We start from the raw sequence: 14,901 nt of genomic DNA, 5'->3' as shown, positions 1-14,901 counted from the left end.
TGTTTTTCTTTCCCTGCTCCATGTTTAATTTAAACAATATAGAATTAGTCAGCAACAATCAAAATTCCGGGGAGTCCATACAAAAATCCAGATTCTGGGGACGCCTGGGTGGCTCAGTTGGTTAAGCAGCTGCCTTCGGCTCAGGTCATGATCCCAGAGTCCTGGGATCAAGTCCCATGTCGGGCTCCTTGCTCGGCGGGGAGCCTGCTTCTCCCTCTGCCTCTGCCTGCCATTCTGTCTGCCTGTGCTTGCTCTCTCCCCCTCTCTCTCTCTGATAAATAAATAAAATCTTAAAAAAAAAAATCCAGATTCTGTCTTCTTCTAAACAAGTAGAGGACCTTGTAATACCAGACCACCTGGATAGAGCTGTCACCATCATCCAGTTTAGAAACAGAATTCCCTTCTCTCTCCATTGAGCCATAGTCCCCATCATTCCTTAATGCCCCTCTTCAACCTTAAGTGAATGTTGGTTGCCATTTTTTGCCTTACTCATGTTGCTGGTTGATTCATGTCCGGCTTGATTCACTTATTTGGATTTCCTACTTGCATTGTGGGGCTTCTTCTCTTTTCAGTTCCTGGTCTTAAGAGCCCTCTATACTTGACCCACTATGACTCTTCTCTCTCTGAATACCCTCTCCATTTCCCTACTGAGGGCAGTATTTGAAAGTGATCACTGGAAGGTTGCCTTCAGATGAATAACTGAAACCTGACTGTGCTCCACATTCCAAGGGCAATCTAGAGTTCACCCACTGCCTCAGGCAACCCCAACGAAAACTGTTAGCTCTTGCGAATCCAACCACACCAGCTTGCCTATCTCCACCACCAACACTGTAGCAGACATGTGTCCCTCATACTACATGGGGTTGGAAAGTGAGGCTATTTTTAACCACTGCCTCTATAACGATTCAGTCAGAAGACTGTCTTCCCACTGACATCGGAGACCATAGGCATCGTTTCATAGGAAGACATTCCAAATAATTAGAACAATCGTTCACTGCTTCACGACACTTAAGAAATGCAGATTTTTCCCCCTTCACTGGATGTCACTTTGTGCAGCCTAAAGAAGGTGCAACGTATGCTTTCTCGCACTTCCGTGGGTCATACAGTCATTCATGTTTGAGGACGCAACGGCAAGAGACAAATTTTTATCAAGAAAGACCACTTGCTTCTAGTCTGTTTTTGAACATCAGAAGACTGAGTGGTCACCGTGGGCATCACGACTAGGCCCATAATCGCAGCCTGAGCTTGGAAGCCGGGAGCCGGACTCCTCCTGCCTTCTTTTCTGAGTGTCAGCCGTTAACACGCCCGTCCTCCTGGGTGGCTGCGGGAGTGAGCGGAGGGGAGGTTATGGATGTGTTGCAATCAGATGGAGAGGTGGAGCCATCTGCTCTGACTTCCCAAGTTATTGTTGGCTCGGTGGCTGTAGCATTGGTTTGGGTCTTTTAACAGTTCATTTAACTGAGGAGGGAGGGAGTGGATTCAGAAGAGGAGGCCTTTGGTATTGGCGAAGTTTCATTGCCAGTTTTCTGATCCTCTTTCTAATTCCTCCTCTTTTCTCTTGTCTCCAACCCACTCTTTTTTGATTCCCCTTCCCTCCCCCCCAACCTTCTTTCCTGGCAAGGAGCTGCTCCTCCTGGATGGTGAGTGAGTCAGTTCTTCCCAGCACTGACCCCAACACATTCACCACCAACAATCACTTACTCATGATACTTAAAATGCTTGGTACACAGTGTCTTCTGGGATATTCTTGTTGCTTTTGAACTGCAGCCAATAATATGGCTTCTAACTGAATAGTACCACAAATCCACAAATGTGTCTTGTTAACATAGGTGTTCTAGAGGTTTTTCAGAAAGATGGTTGAGTGTGATTTCCATTGAACTTCTTTTCATGGGTTATACTTTGGGTGGAGAAAAGGTTAGGTGGAGCCCTCCATTTTTCAGTTCTCCTAATTTGTCTTTCTCTTAAAACATGTTCTCTAGCCTCTTTCACTCCCAAGTAAGATACTTCACCTCCAGGAAAATCATAATGAGGTTTAAATGAGATCACAGTGACTTCAAACTGCTCTGAATATTACTTGCTTTTCAACTGCACGACTGGATCCCTATACAAAGAAATACTCGACTTTCTTCTGGTTCAGTGACATAACTATACAATCATCTGTCTCCTTTCTTCTTCAATACATTTTCTAAAAAATTTAGATAGCAGACAAAGAGGCCTGTGACTTGAAAAATGAGTCTTTGGTTAGAAAACAAAGCAGCCTTAGCAGATATAAGGGTTTTTTTTTTGTTGTTGTTGTTGTTGCTGTTGTTATCAACTTACCACAGAACAATGTTAAGAAAAGTCAGTGCTAAATGGGGAAGTACAATTTGGAAATTCTGAGGAGAAGCCAAGAAAAAAAAAAAGTGTCCCGATCAATTCACTGATTAAAAACAAGTAAATTATGGCATAAGCCACCTTTTTTCTTTTTTACCCTCCATTTTGGCGGCAGCTTTCCCCAACTTAGCTTCAGACTCCTTCTTACCTCCAGAACCCTGTACAGGCCAAGGCAACCGAATGACACGTACTGGACAGATGGAAACCGTCTGGCACTCCTGTGCTCTATGATGGGCGTTTGACTCACAGGCAAACAGGTCCTTGTCTGTGGACAGGGACCACGTCTCAAGTGTCTCCTGTGGGGATTCAACAACTATTTCCTAATAGGCCAATTGATTCCACTGCCAATGAGTGGTGCCTACCACCACCCGGAGGCTCGAGGGTACGAATCCCAGGGCTTCGGCTGTATGAAGACTTGGAAGCTTGAGAAAAGAACAGGAGAATGAAGAGACTCGAATTTGAAGCCCACCTCAGTCAGTTACCTGTGTGTGTCACCTGAGGGAATCAAAGGATTCTCGCCCCATTTCCCATTAAAACAAACAAACACAGTAATACCCCCCAAATACTGACTTCCTACAGTACAACGTGGGCACTCGAGGGGATGAATACTAGGATGGAAAACGCAAACAGAGGCTGGCAGGGTAATGCGGCTGAATGAAGTGGGTCGGGTGTCAGACCGGCCGTGGCCGCTAAGATTGTCTAAATTCGAAGGGAGTGGCGGGGCCTCTCATTATCTCGAGACTCTGTGTCCATCCAAAGAGGCAGCTGTTCCTATTTGGCTTTGGCCAGTTTTTGTGATGGGGTAAAAAAAAAAAAAAAAAAAAAAAATGGGGGCCTGGCCTTGCCAGATTCTCTGGGAAGCTGGAAATCCGGACGTTTCATGCGAAGCCTCCCAATTTTCAGACGTTGGCAATTAATTCAAACTTAAAGGACTCTGCAAGCCAAACAAAACACATCTGCAGGCCACAGAAGCCCTGGGAGCTTCCATGTGTGACCTCGGATACACGTGAACAGGTCTGTAGCAGAACATGCCTCATTGAAGATAGCCCGTGAGCACTGGCCACACAGTTTCCTTGCAGGAGATCCCCAGGAGGAGAGAAGAAACAATAACCGATCCGAGCGTTCGAGGACAGTATCCGCCTGCTCGCTCTGAAGGTTCAGCTTTGGTAAGTCATCCAGGAACCTGTTCAGTCTTACTGACTCAGTGGTCTCTGACCGCTGCGTTCCTTACCCCAGGGGTCACCTGTGTTTGGAAAATGTCTCTGCACCCTGTGAGACTTTCTAACAGAAGTTTAATTTTTGTTAGAAAACACACCCTCGAAAGATGGCTCAGCTGCTTTGGAATCATGGCAAGGAAGAATTCACCATTTCTGCTGCTGGGCCGAGTTCCTTTCGGATTCCAGTGAAGTGAGCAGCTCCCGCCTGGATTTTTCTTTGTCTTCGGAGGAGCGGGACCTGGTTTTAACTGGCACATCTTCGTGTTGCTCACTCCTTAAGTAGTTTCACTTACTTTTTAACTGTTACATGCCAACAAAACAGGTTGCTTAATTGGTTTGACCTTTCACAGTATTTTTTAATTTTTCAATCTTCGTTTCATAGTTCCATCTGGCCCTTTAAAACGACATCTGGTTAACTGTACTTAACCAGCTGATCACTGTACAGTTATTTTTAAATGTAATGTATGCTTAAACAGATGTTATTTTTATAGATGTGGATCTAAACTGCACTTGTGTACGTGCTATGTCTGCATAAACTCTTTCTGTAATTCAAATGTTGACACCCAAAATTACAAGCCAGAATGCTTATGAACTCCACTATTATGGTACTGCACTTTTGTGCTGCTTGTTAGGTAAACATCAATTCAGTTCTTTTTTTCTCTCTTCATTGCACATAAATAAAACATTAGCATTTAGTTTATAAAGTGATGAACATTTTGCTGTGTTGGATTTAGCTTTATAAATACAACTGCTGTCAGCAAGAAAAAAGGATTTATTGAATAAATAATAAGAAAGCTAAGGGAAAATGAAAATATATATATTATGCAAAACATGGTGTCTGTCAACAGGTCACAAAGGGGCCTCGATGCTTTTGGTGTTGCTGTCGGAGATAATTCCATCTCTGACACACAGTGTTGTGGAGTCCTGGACCTTCCTCTCACGGTAGGTGTCTGAGATTTAATCCAAGAAGCACGCTAGAGAAAAATCACTTATTTTGGAGAACCACGAATGCCTCACTGTCCGGGGCATAATTAACACTTAGACCAAGTTAAATGTCTTTTTACCTGAGCCCCGAAAACGCGGAGAAAACTTGATGCAAAGAAAATCTAAGGGGCCGTTCAATTCTACAGTTTTATTTTCATTTTTGTGTCTATTCAAAAAGAAAAAAAAAAAAAAAGGAGAGAGTTAGAGAGAGAGAAAAGGCCACAGCACTTCATATATGGACGAGGACAGGTTTCCTGATCATGAAAGCATCTCAGCACGGAGCAGACCTTGCTTCCAAGAGAACACAATCTCCCAAGCCCAGGACAGCGGGTACTTTGCATATGACACAAGGTTGCGTCTTCCTTGACACAAAGAAAGTGGTCACAGTTGAAAATATTTTGCCGAGAACTTTAAAACTATCGTTCTCAAGGTTAAAAATTGCTGTTATACATAATACCTCGGTAATTGATAGACATTTTCTCTCTCCAGAGTCCAGTTTCTGTGAAAAACACCACATAACATCTGTTCATAAACAGTCCTTCTGTGAAAACACTGACACAGGTCTTGAGCTTCCACGGGCTCAATTCCCCTGCCATGTGCAGATGGCACGATGTGTTTATACAGCTGAAGCCCGGGTAACAGAAGCCCGGCCGCATCTCCAGGTAAGACTGGAGGCAAGCTTGGGCTGCTGTTCCGATGCCTTCGCCCCACGTTGTTCAAGGGGTTCCTTCTGACACGAAGACAAATTGTTTCCCGCTAATGTGCGGGACACATTGGAAAAAAAAAAAATCACCTTCGGCAAGGAACGTCTAACTGTACAGAGATAAGGGCATCTCTAGCCTTTTAAAAAGATTCCATGGAACACATTAAGGAAAAACTAATTAGGTTACAGAGGTAGTTGAGAAACGAAATATGACTGAGATCATGCAGGGTTTTTTTTTTTTTTTTTTTTTTTTTTTGGCTCCTATACTTGATGTGTGATGTTCAACTATGAATTAATTATTCCAACTAAATGTAACAAAGTTTGGGGTTAAGGGTTTAAATAATTAACGTTCGACTTTTCGGTGCTGGTCAGGAGCGGGGAAACGCTGTGATGATGACAGAAAGTCGTCCTCCCTCGGTGTCCTTTAGTGTCTCCCGTGACATAGGAAATGGAGATGGGGGCAAGGGTGGAGGTTTGTGGGTTCTGTTTTTGGTTTTGTTTTTGTTTTGCTGAGCCTTTGTGGAGAAACACTGGAGAGCCTTTCAAATCCTGGTGAGCTTTTGCTGCTTTTCAGATCTGGTTTCCTTATTAGTCACTGAGAAGCTGGTCCTTCCGTCTTCACTAAAATTGTGCTTTCTCAAAACAAGGCAGATTTCAAGAGCAAGCAAAGCCGCCTTCTCACGACCTGGAGAAACACTGACTTGAAGTCAAAGCAGGATACCGGAGCTTCCGAAGGGCTCGGGGGCCCCGAAGATCACCCAAATAAACAGAACGAGGAAGCCATACACAGGCATAACCCCGGGTTTATTTGTACCTGTCTTTGTCAGACAGCTGCAGTGCACATGAGAGTCATGATCAGAGAAACAGATCTACGGTACCCTACTGTAATATAAACTATCCGTTTTTTATTCTCCATAAACACCACAGGCAAATTCTTGTTCCTATTTGACCAGCTGGGGTCCAAAATGTACCTACCCAGTGCTTGGAGGTTTTCATCCTACCGCCAAGGTCCATTTCCACATGAGTGTTCTGGTTTGTGCATTTCAAGATGCTTCTATAGCATTTATGCACTTATTTGTGGCTTATCAGCTCAGGCTACAGAATCAACTTTGGTATAGATTGGCAAGAGAGACAAAATAGCCATTTGAGAGTACGAAGTTTGGGTGTTATGTCTGGCTGGAGGAAGCAGATGGAGCAGAGAGAACTTCTGGAAAAATTCTCCTGCAGGGACAGTCGTGGGTGTCTGTTTCTACTTTATGGGGAAAAACAGTCCTGTTTTTATGTTTGCTTTTCTCTAGTTATTCCTCACAACAAGCCTCACCTGAGACGTAGGCAAAAAACAACCACAGTGAAAATAAAATCATTCCTTCCCATCACACACACAGTAAGACTGCTTTTCACTAAACATCCAGCTGCACTGTTCGGATGAGATGATGTGTTTAGGACCAAGAAGAGACCAAATGCAAGGTCACGTGTTACATTTGAGAAGGCACATGTTATGTCAGACAAAATTTTTTTGGTTTTGGTTATTAATTCCTTTTTTATAGATATTTCTTTTTTTTTTCTCTTAGAAAACTGCAGGTTGAGGGAAGTAAAGTTACTTTTGACTAAAAAAATGCACACAGAATGATAGGAGGCTGGATTTGTTGGATAGCTTTTGACCATATTTTTATCATTAATTTCATTATGGCATAAATTATAATAGCGAAAATGGAAACAGTACTCATGCTAGGGGCTGTTTAAGTAACCACTGACATGGCAAAATTATGTCATTATGCTAAGTGGCAAAAAAAAATAACTGCGTATATATTACACAATCTCAAATAGGAATATGTCATAGGCAGAGGGAAAAAAAACCTAAAAAATATCAATATATTCATAATAACTATTCCTGGGTAGTAGGCTCATGAACTATTTTTATTTTCATCTTCTTGTTTTTATGTATTTCCCAAATGTTTTACATTGAACATATATTTCTTTAATAATCACAAAAATGTGATGGAAAGCACGATAAAGGCATTTTCTCCTAAGAAAGGCATTTGTTACCTTAATAACATGAGTTCTGGCATCTTTGGGCAAGAATGCAAGTAGATATGAAGTATACTGAGTTATATTTTTGTAGGAATTTTATTAAATTTGGAAGAGATGAATTAGGGAACTCTTTTTCCTCGCAGTAAGATACCTTAAGATCATCTGCTACCTGGTTACTGAAATAATGCCCTAGATGGTCTCCCTGACTATATTAATCCCTCTCTTTGTCTCTTCCTCCCTCTTTTTTCTTCCTTTCTTCCCTTCCTTAATAAACATGTATTGATTGTTAAATGTATGCCAGGTATTCAGCGTCAGAGCCAAAAGAGAGCACCCCTCTGTGCAATTGGCAGTAGTGTGTGGGAGACAGTGGATGAACAAGTAACAGTATCCAAGAAACACATCAACAGTTGTGTGAGGGCAGAGCACCTAAAAGAGCAGAGGTGATGGGGCGCCTGGGTGGCTCAGTGGGTTAAAGCCTTTGCCTTCAGCTCAGGTCATGATCTCAGGGTCCTGGAATCCAGCCCCGCTTCTGGCTCTCTGCTGAGCAGGGAGCCTGCTTCCCCCACCCTCTGTCTGCCTGCGTCTCTGCCTACTTGTGATCTCTATCAAATAAATAAATAAAATATTAAAAAAAAAAAAAAAGAAGAAGAAGAAGAAGAAGAAGGCAGAGGTGAGCAGTCCTGGCATTTGCAGAGTGGGAGGGAAGCCCTCTCTACAGCAGGGATATTTGTGCAGAAAACTCTATGAGGGAACTGTGTGTACCCAGTGCAGGAGAATGCTGGTGGGCGTGAGCTGGGACCTACACTATGTACTTGTCATTCCTGTCTTAAACCCTTCCTACCACTCCCGTAGGGTTTTATACACAAGCACACACTCAGATGTGTATTGGCTTGTTTGAAATACATACCAGCTAAGTCTCCAAACGGTAGGACCCGGGAGACTGAATTAAATCCTATCAGTCTATAGATGACCATAATTCCACCCCCAAAACAGCCTGCCTTCCATGAGGCCTGTCTTCCAACCAGACGTTCTCTGACTCACTGTTGTTGAATATGGAAAGCTTTACTTGTGGCAGCATGGGGATGAGGGATCGTGTAAAACGCATTCTGCATTTCATCGGAGTGGAAGTTTTTCTGTATCCAGTGCCTTGATGTAAAGGCGGTAGTAGGAATATCAGACTCTGCAAAATTATTACTGAGTTCCTAGAACACACTAAACTAATTTCTAAACACTTTAATGCAGTGTCAAGTGATCAGTTAGTAGTGTTAGCATACGTGGCTAGCTGCTTATAATTCAATGTTTTTCCTCAATAAAAATATTTTGGCTTAATCTCAAAATCATCAAAAAGACTAGACATTGGTTAGTCCAAACCACTCATGCTTTCTGAATTTGTAGCAATTACTTTCCACAAAGAGGATGCCCACCCAGCTGGAAGAAAGCTGAAAGAGCAAAAGAATTTTTGCCTTGATGGATGCCAAGAGAGGTTTCAAGTTCTTTTTCCCCACTGGGTTGATCACACCAATCATTTTCACCTTTGAAAATGTAAGTGGTACTATGTCCCTCGGCTTGATGAAGGCAATGATGTATCTACTATTAATGAGGGGCTATCACTCTTGAATAAGGTCATCTTTTAAAAATTAAGAAAAAATGTAATAGTGATTGTAGCGATAACACAGTTTCCATAGGAGAGAGTCTAGTAAGAGAAAGTCGATGATGACAAATACGGGACAGGATCAACCTTCCCCCTCCACCGAAAACAAGATGTTGATCACGAAATGATATCTTGGGCCTGGAATTTAAAAATTTATCATAAACAACTATCGCCTTCCAGACATGTATAATGGATTGTACTTGTATCAACAGTAAGTTCCTTTTCAGTTTTTTTCCATGTTAACTTCTTTTTACATGGTATTATTTTCCTCAAATGGCATTTCCACTGACAGCTATGCCAAATGCACTGTGTAATTATCATGTCGTCAGTTTCTTTTTCTACAGTTCTTTTTAATTACAAAATAATACCCTTTTGAAGCGTACATCTTTGATATCTTAACCATCGTTGGGTCAATATAGCAGTGTGTGCTCATTATCAATATATTTTAATTATTTCATTCTTTCTAATGCCCCATTTTTGTTTTCCATGAACTGCCAGGTAATTATGTTTGTATCAGGATAAATAATTAACGTTCTCTGGAGCAAAACGACTGTTATTTTTCTTTTATCCTTTTTTTCTTTTCCCCCAGACATGGCAAGACAATAAATAGGCATTTACCTAAGATTGACTAAATATGTCTTTTTCTTAGGGCAACAACAACTTATTGGTGATTTAAGATTTGTTTTTGGTAGCTCAGAATTGCCAAGAACCAAAGCTTCTGGGCTCCTAACTTCTATTTAAACAGAGCAATGCTGCTTTCATCACATGGGTAAATCCCCGTCTGTCCTATTTCACGCCCTAATCCAACCCCCACAGCAGGTATAGATTTATATGGGTATAATTACTATATAAATGTTTTCATTTGGAAAGATACATCTCTAAAGTAAATTCTATATAATAAGGCAACAAAAACATGAGCAAATCTACAAATATTCATTGAGAAGAAATTATGATGAGTTATAAGTCCAGAAACAAAGTGGATAAAGTGAGGTTTGGTAGGTAATGCTTGAGGGAAAGACCAGGAACTAGGTGAATGGAGCAGACGATGTCTAGGGCACAGAACTGCAATGAGTTTCATTTCTTCATTGTTACTGTAAAATGGCTTCTTAGCAATTTTACCTCTAAGGTACTATTCCAAAAGGAGGGGCAAGGTACTTTAGTACTAGCTGTGTGACAACTGTTGAGTTACTTAATGTCTCTGTGTTAATGGCCTTCTCATCGGTAAAGCAGGGGCTAATGAGAGAGCCTGTGTGGTTCTAAGGGCAGTTTTATAAGGCCAATTGCAATACTAAGATAGATTGCAAATTCCTACAATTCTTCAAGCTAAAGATTCCAACGTCTTAAGCATTTCTCAAATGAGAAACTTTCGAAGGCCCTCGCTGTTTTGGTCATTTTCCCTTTTTTGGCGGGGGGGGGGGGTCTATTTTTAAGTTTGAAGGCTTCCGATGAGCTATAGACACCTCAGAAAAAAACCCGAGCTGCACAAAGCAAGACACAATAACTATCCTGTGCATTTCCATCCAACAATAAAACCTAGTTTTACCTTTGAATTTTCAGCTTTCTGATTTTATCTACTTTTCCACCCATCTTTGTATTATTTTTAAAGTCTGATAAATGTGTTGCTGATTCTTTTCAATGTCTCCATATCTGCTGATTACTGGGCTTGGTGCCAGGGGATGCAATATTGTCATGCCTGTCCTAATCCTTGCCTTGCTAACAGCGTTAAAGTGGATAGAGCCAAGGGCTCACCTTTATTTTTGATAAGTCAATATTCTCCTATATAAGGAATAAATATATGGTAATTTGATAAATCCCCCTTTGGGAATGAAAACAGTCAGAAGAACCAGATTTTCCCTGTAGAACCAATTAAGTGAGAGGAGACAGGTGAAAAGCTCTTTATGGACATTTTAAAGACCATGATATGGGAGAGGGGGATAACTTACTTTACGAATCTCTGAAGTGCTAATCTTGGATTGATTGGTCAAAGTCACAGTCATCATAAATACTGTAGAAAAAGAAACTTCAATAAAAGGCTGAATAGTAGGACTTCCCTGAAACAGTTCTGCCAAAGGCTTATATAGTAAGTATGGTCACCTTGAATGGTATGACAAATAATACCACAGTATTTTATGCTCTAGTAACCAGACTTAAAGAGTTTGACCACTTTCCAATCCTGACACCTATTTCAGTGAACTGAGGCTTATGTAGCTTCAAAATCTCACCTGAACTGAAGCCACATTAACTTTTGATCGCTCATACCAAAAATACAACTGAACACCTACTGAGTGCAAAGGGATGATAGTTTTTGAGAGAGCTTTTATAGTAACATTTGAACAATTAGAATTTAAAATATATTCTTTGGGCACCTGGGTGGCTCAGACAGTTAAGTGTCTGCCTTTGGCTCAGGTCATGATCTCGGGGTCCTGGGAGAGAGCCCCGTGTCAGGCTCCCTGCTCAGGGAGCCCCTCTCTATCTGCCCCTCCCCTAGTTCATGCCAGCTCTCTCTCACTCACTCTCTCTCTCTCAAATAAACAAATAAGATGTTTTTAATAAAAATATTATCATGTCTTCTTTTATTAGGCAGGTGCTACAATGCATGATTTAGGTCTGAGTGTGCACCCATCTTTCTGCAGTCCAGAAAAAGAGGTCCCCATCTCCAATCCTACAATATTACGATATTTAAAGCAGAGAAGAAAAACCAACTCCAAAGTAATTTCCGGCTCAGCAATAGAAAAAGTGTTTCCATTTTTTAAGGATTTTATTCATTTATTTGACTGAGAGAGAGAAAAAGAGAGAGCGAAAGCACGAACAGGGGGAACCGCTGGCAGAGGAAGAGGGAGAAGCAGGCTGAACAAGGAGCCTCATGCGGGACTCGATCCCACAACCCTGGGATCATGACCTGAGCCGGAGGCTGATGCTTAACTGACTAAGCTATCCAGACTTCCCTCCATTTTCAAAGAAAGAGTTTTACAGTGAGATTTAGGCAGACCTCAATGTAACAAATCAGATGTTGCAGCTTTCTCTGTCTTCCAACTTAGTCAAATACTATTTTTCAAATGTTCATATCTCAGGCAATACATTAGAAATGTTTAAAAATGAACAGTCATTTTAATTACCATCCGTAATACTTTCTTAAGCAACCTCTTCCTAATAAAATCATTTAACAGGATGAAAATACAAAGAAATACTAGAATTTCAAAGATTGAAATCAGAGTACTGAATCCACAAATTGAACACCTCTTCAGCATGAACTTCTGAAGTACTGTCATTTATGGGGTGTCTCCATTGTAAACGAACATTCTAAAACAAGACCAGGCAACCTAATTTTGATCTTTGTATGTCAGTGAAATCAGAGGCAAATGAATCCAATTCGGGAAAGTTAGATTTTTAACAGAGGATGTCAAAAATCCTGGCAATAACACGATTTTAATAAAAAGCTCTTCTATCTAAAAATCTGTGCACAATAAAAAATATTTATTAACACGACACCCTTTCTAATAAATGGCTAAAATCCTCTAGCAACATCAAGACTGTCCTTGTTTCTTCAGTAAAGTCATCTTCAGAGTAGCTAGACACTGCTATTTTATGAGATCCATGCCTCAGAGAGAGGCAGGATACCTGCAGAGTCAAACGAACTGGTTAAGAAATTTGATGCAAACAAAGGGGGTTTGCACAGATAGCTATTAAACTTTGTGTCCTCAAAATGGAATGGCTCTGCATTTCTCTAAGAAGAATCTCCATGAAGTTGCATTCTACTGGGTTCTACGTAACCGTTTAAAGCAGCACTGAGTCGAGCGTTTATTTACAGTCCTTCTGCTTTCACCATCAACAACCTCATTTCCCATGCTACTTATGATTTCATTTGTAAAAGTGAGCTTCATTCATGCTTGGAAATACATATTTTAGGTGCTCCCGAAAGAAAGAACTCAAACTAAAGAAATTCTTTACAATAAAAAAAAAAATCTTTGAAATTATGGGGCATAAGAATTATTTATTTTCTAATAGGATGAAATTACAAGTATCATAATGTTCTTTCCAAAAACTGCTGCGCAAAAAACAAGAACTGTAACACAAAAGTCTCTTGGGAGAAAGAGTTCTGTCTTTAGCAAATAAACATTTTAAAAATGGCTTCCTTTTATGTTAGAAAATCGGTTTATGCTGGTGAAACATAAAGAGGTTAATAATCTTGCATGGGGCCGTGGTGGGTAAAATTCATGAGCTGAACAACTTTTCCCAATAGATGGACTTGCTTTCTCTAAGAAATAACAACATGTTCAAGTCATATCCATTGGGAAAAAGAGGATTTTTGTATATAGCTAAAGTAACAAGAGAGAAAATCAGCTGCTGATCAAATACTGAGTTGAGAGAGAAGAGTAGAAGCTGTGATCTTGCCTCTTTGCACTTTCTGAACCAGCGATTACGGGTCAGTGGAAGGATCAACATTCAGTATTCTGCAATGCTCCAAGTTTTTGGAAATCCTTTGAATTATAGAAGAAGTTGCACCTGACAACCCATCTTAATATTTTAATGTGAAACTCTATGATAATAATTTTCCACACTCTAAGACGATTGAGATTATTATTATATTATCTTTTCAACCAAATAATATCATGAAAGCTGTCAGGATACAGAAAAGGTAATGTAGTCCTATATTTTCCAGTACTCTCTGACTTACTCAAATAGAGCAAGAAGACAGAAAAATATTTTTCAGGTAAAGAGTGAATTAAATAAGATTGTGTACGGAAATCATAAAAGATTCTGCAAATGCTAATAATTGTGAGGAAAGCAGGGAACTACAACTTTTTTAAAGAAAGGTATCACAATTAAAGGCCTATGAATATTGTTGCAGTGAAGCAATTTTTATGATTTATGTGGGTTTTATCTGTTGGCTTCTCTCGATGCACTGTGGTATTAAACGTATTACATTAAGTAGTTGAAATCAGATTGAACACAATTCATTCTGGTCCTACTTGCTGGAACATGCCAATCGGATGTTTTCCAATTTTCTCACATAATATTTCTCTTGTCCTTTGGGGTCGTGTGGTAATTTCTGCAGGGAAAATAGTCTAACCACCGTAAAACTGATCAAAGTGTTACTACAAATACTGCCTTAGGACAAATGATTTGAACCCTTGCATTATCAAAACATCTGCAAATGTTCTCTTTTATGTATGTGTCAATGAGTGCACATATGCTGGGTGAATTCCCTTCCCCCTCGGAACACCTGACAGACACCTGACGTGTGTAATTGATTTCAAGGAAAACTGACAAATGATAGGACGTTTTAGGAATTAACACATTCAGCCAAGAGGGCAATGTCCCAGTCCTACGAAGCCAGAAAACATTTTGCATAGTCTTAACTGTAAATCCACTTTGCAATTTTCAGTTAATATGCTGGTTCCTAAAATATTACTACACATAAATATTGCTTTTGTACCTATTCCAGAATTATGTATGGTGGCACATAAACCTCACTATGATATATACCACTAAAGGTCATTTACATACAGTTTTAAATAATCTCAGCTTGATTTTTGTCATGTATTGGCACAGTTCATGTTTTTTAGACACATGTTTTTATTTAAAAAAAAGATTTATGTCTTATTTTGCTAAATGAACTCTTCAGCAAAAATAGGTAAAATATTTGCTTTGACAGTAATGAAGGCATTATATGTTTCTTGGTGTGTGTCTGCGCACACACACACACTTATGCAGTGCCTATCTCTAACCGAAAATAGAGCTTTAAAAATAAGAGCATAATAAAAAATATAATGAATGGTTAATCTCGGCCATCCTTTTTTTAAAAAAAAATTGATGATCACAAGCTAAGTCACTGTTTGGTTTTTGCACCTACATTTTAAAGATTACCAATGAGCAGACTGGTCCTGGCCCGTTTCTCATGGATGTGTTGGTTAAGTGGAAATGCGGTCCAGAAACGCAGA

General features: G+C 40.2%; 1 long non-coding RNA gene across 1 annotated transcript; it reads left to right on the top strand.

Annotated features, from left to right (window-relative positions):
* Positions 1-3,100: 3,100 nt before the first annotated feature.
* LOC131824123 (uncharacterized) lies at positions 3,101-10,543 on the top strand. Its single transcript, XR_009350757.1, has 3 exons — positions 3,101-3,539; positions 3,680-4,532; positions 5,925-10,543. It is a non-coding gene; the product is annotated as an uncharacterized LOC131824123 (long non-coding RNA).
* The last annotated feature ends 4,358 nt before the right edge of the window (positions 10,544-14,901 follow it).

This window comes from Mustela lutreola, chromosome 2, assembly GCF_030435805.1.
Source record: "Mustela lutreola isolate mMusLut2 chromosome 2, mMusLut2.pri, whole genome shotgun sequence".
Lineage (NCBI taxonomy): Eukaryota > Metazoa > Chordata > Mammalia > Carnivora > Mustelidae > Mustela > Mustela lutreola.
The sequence above is the reverse complement of the archived record's forward strand: the minus strand, read 5'-3'. Positions and strand labels throughout refer to the sequence as shown.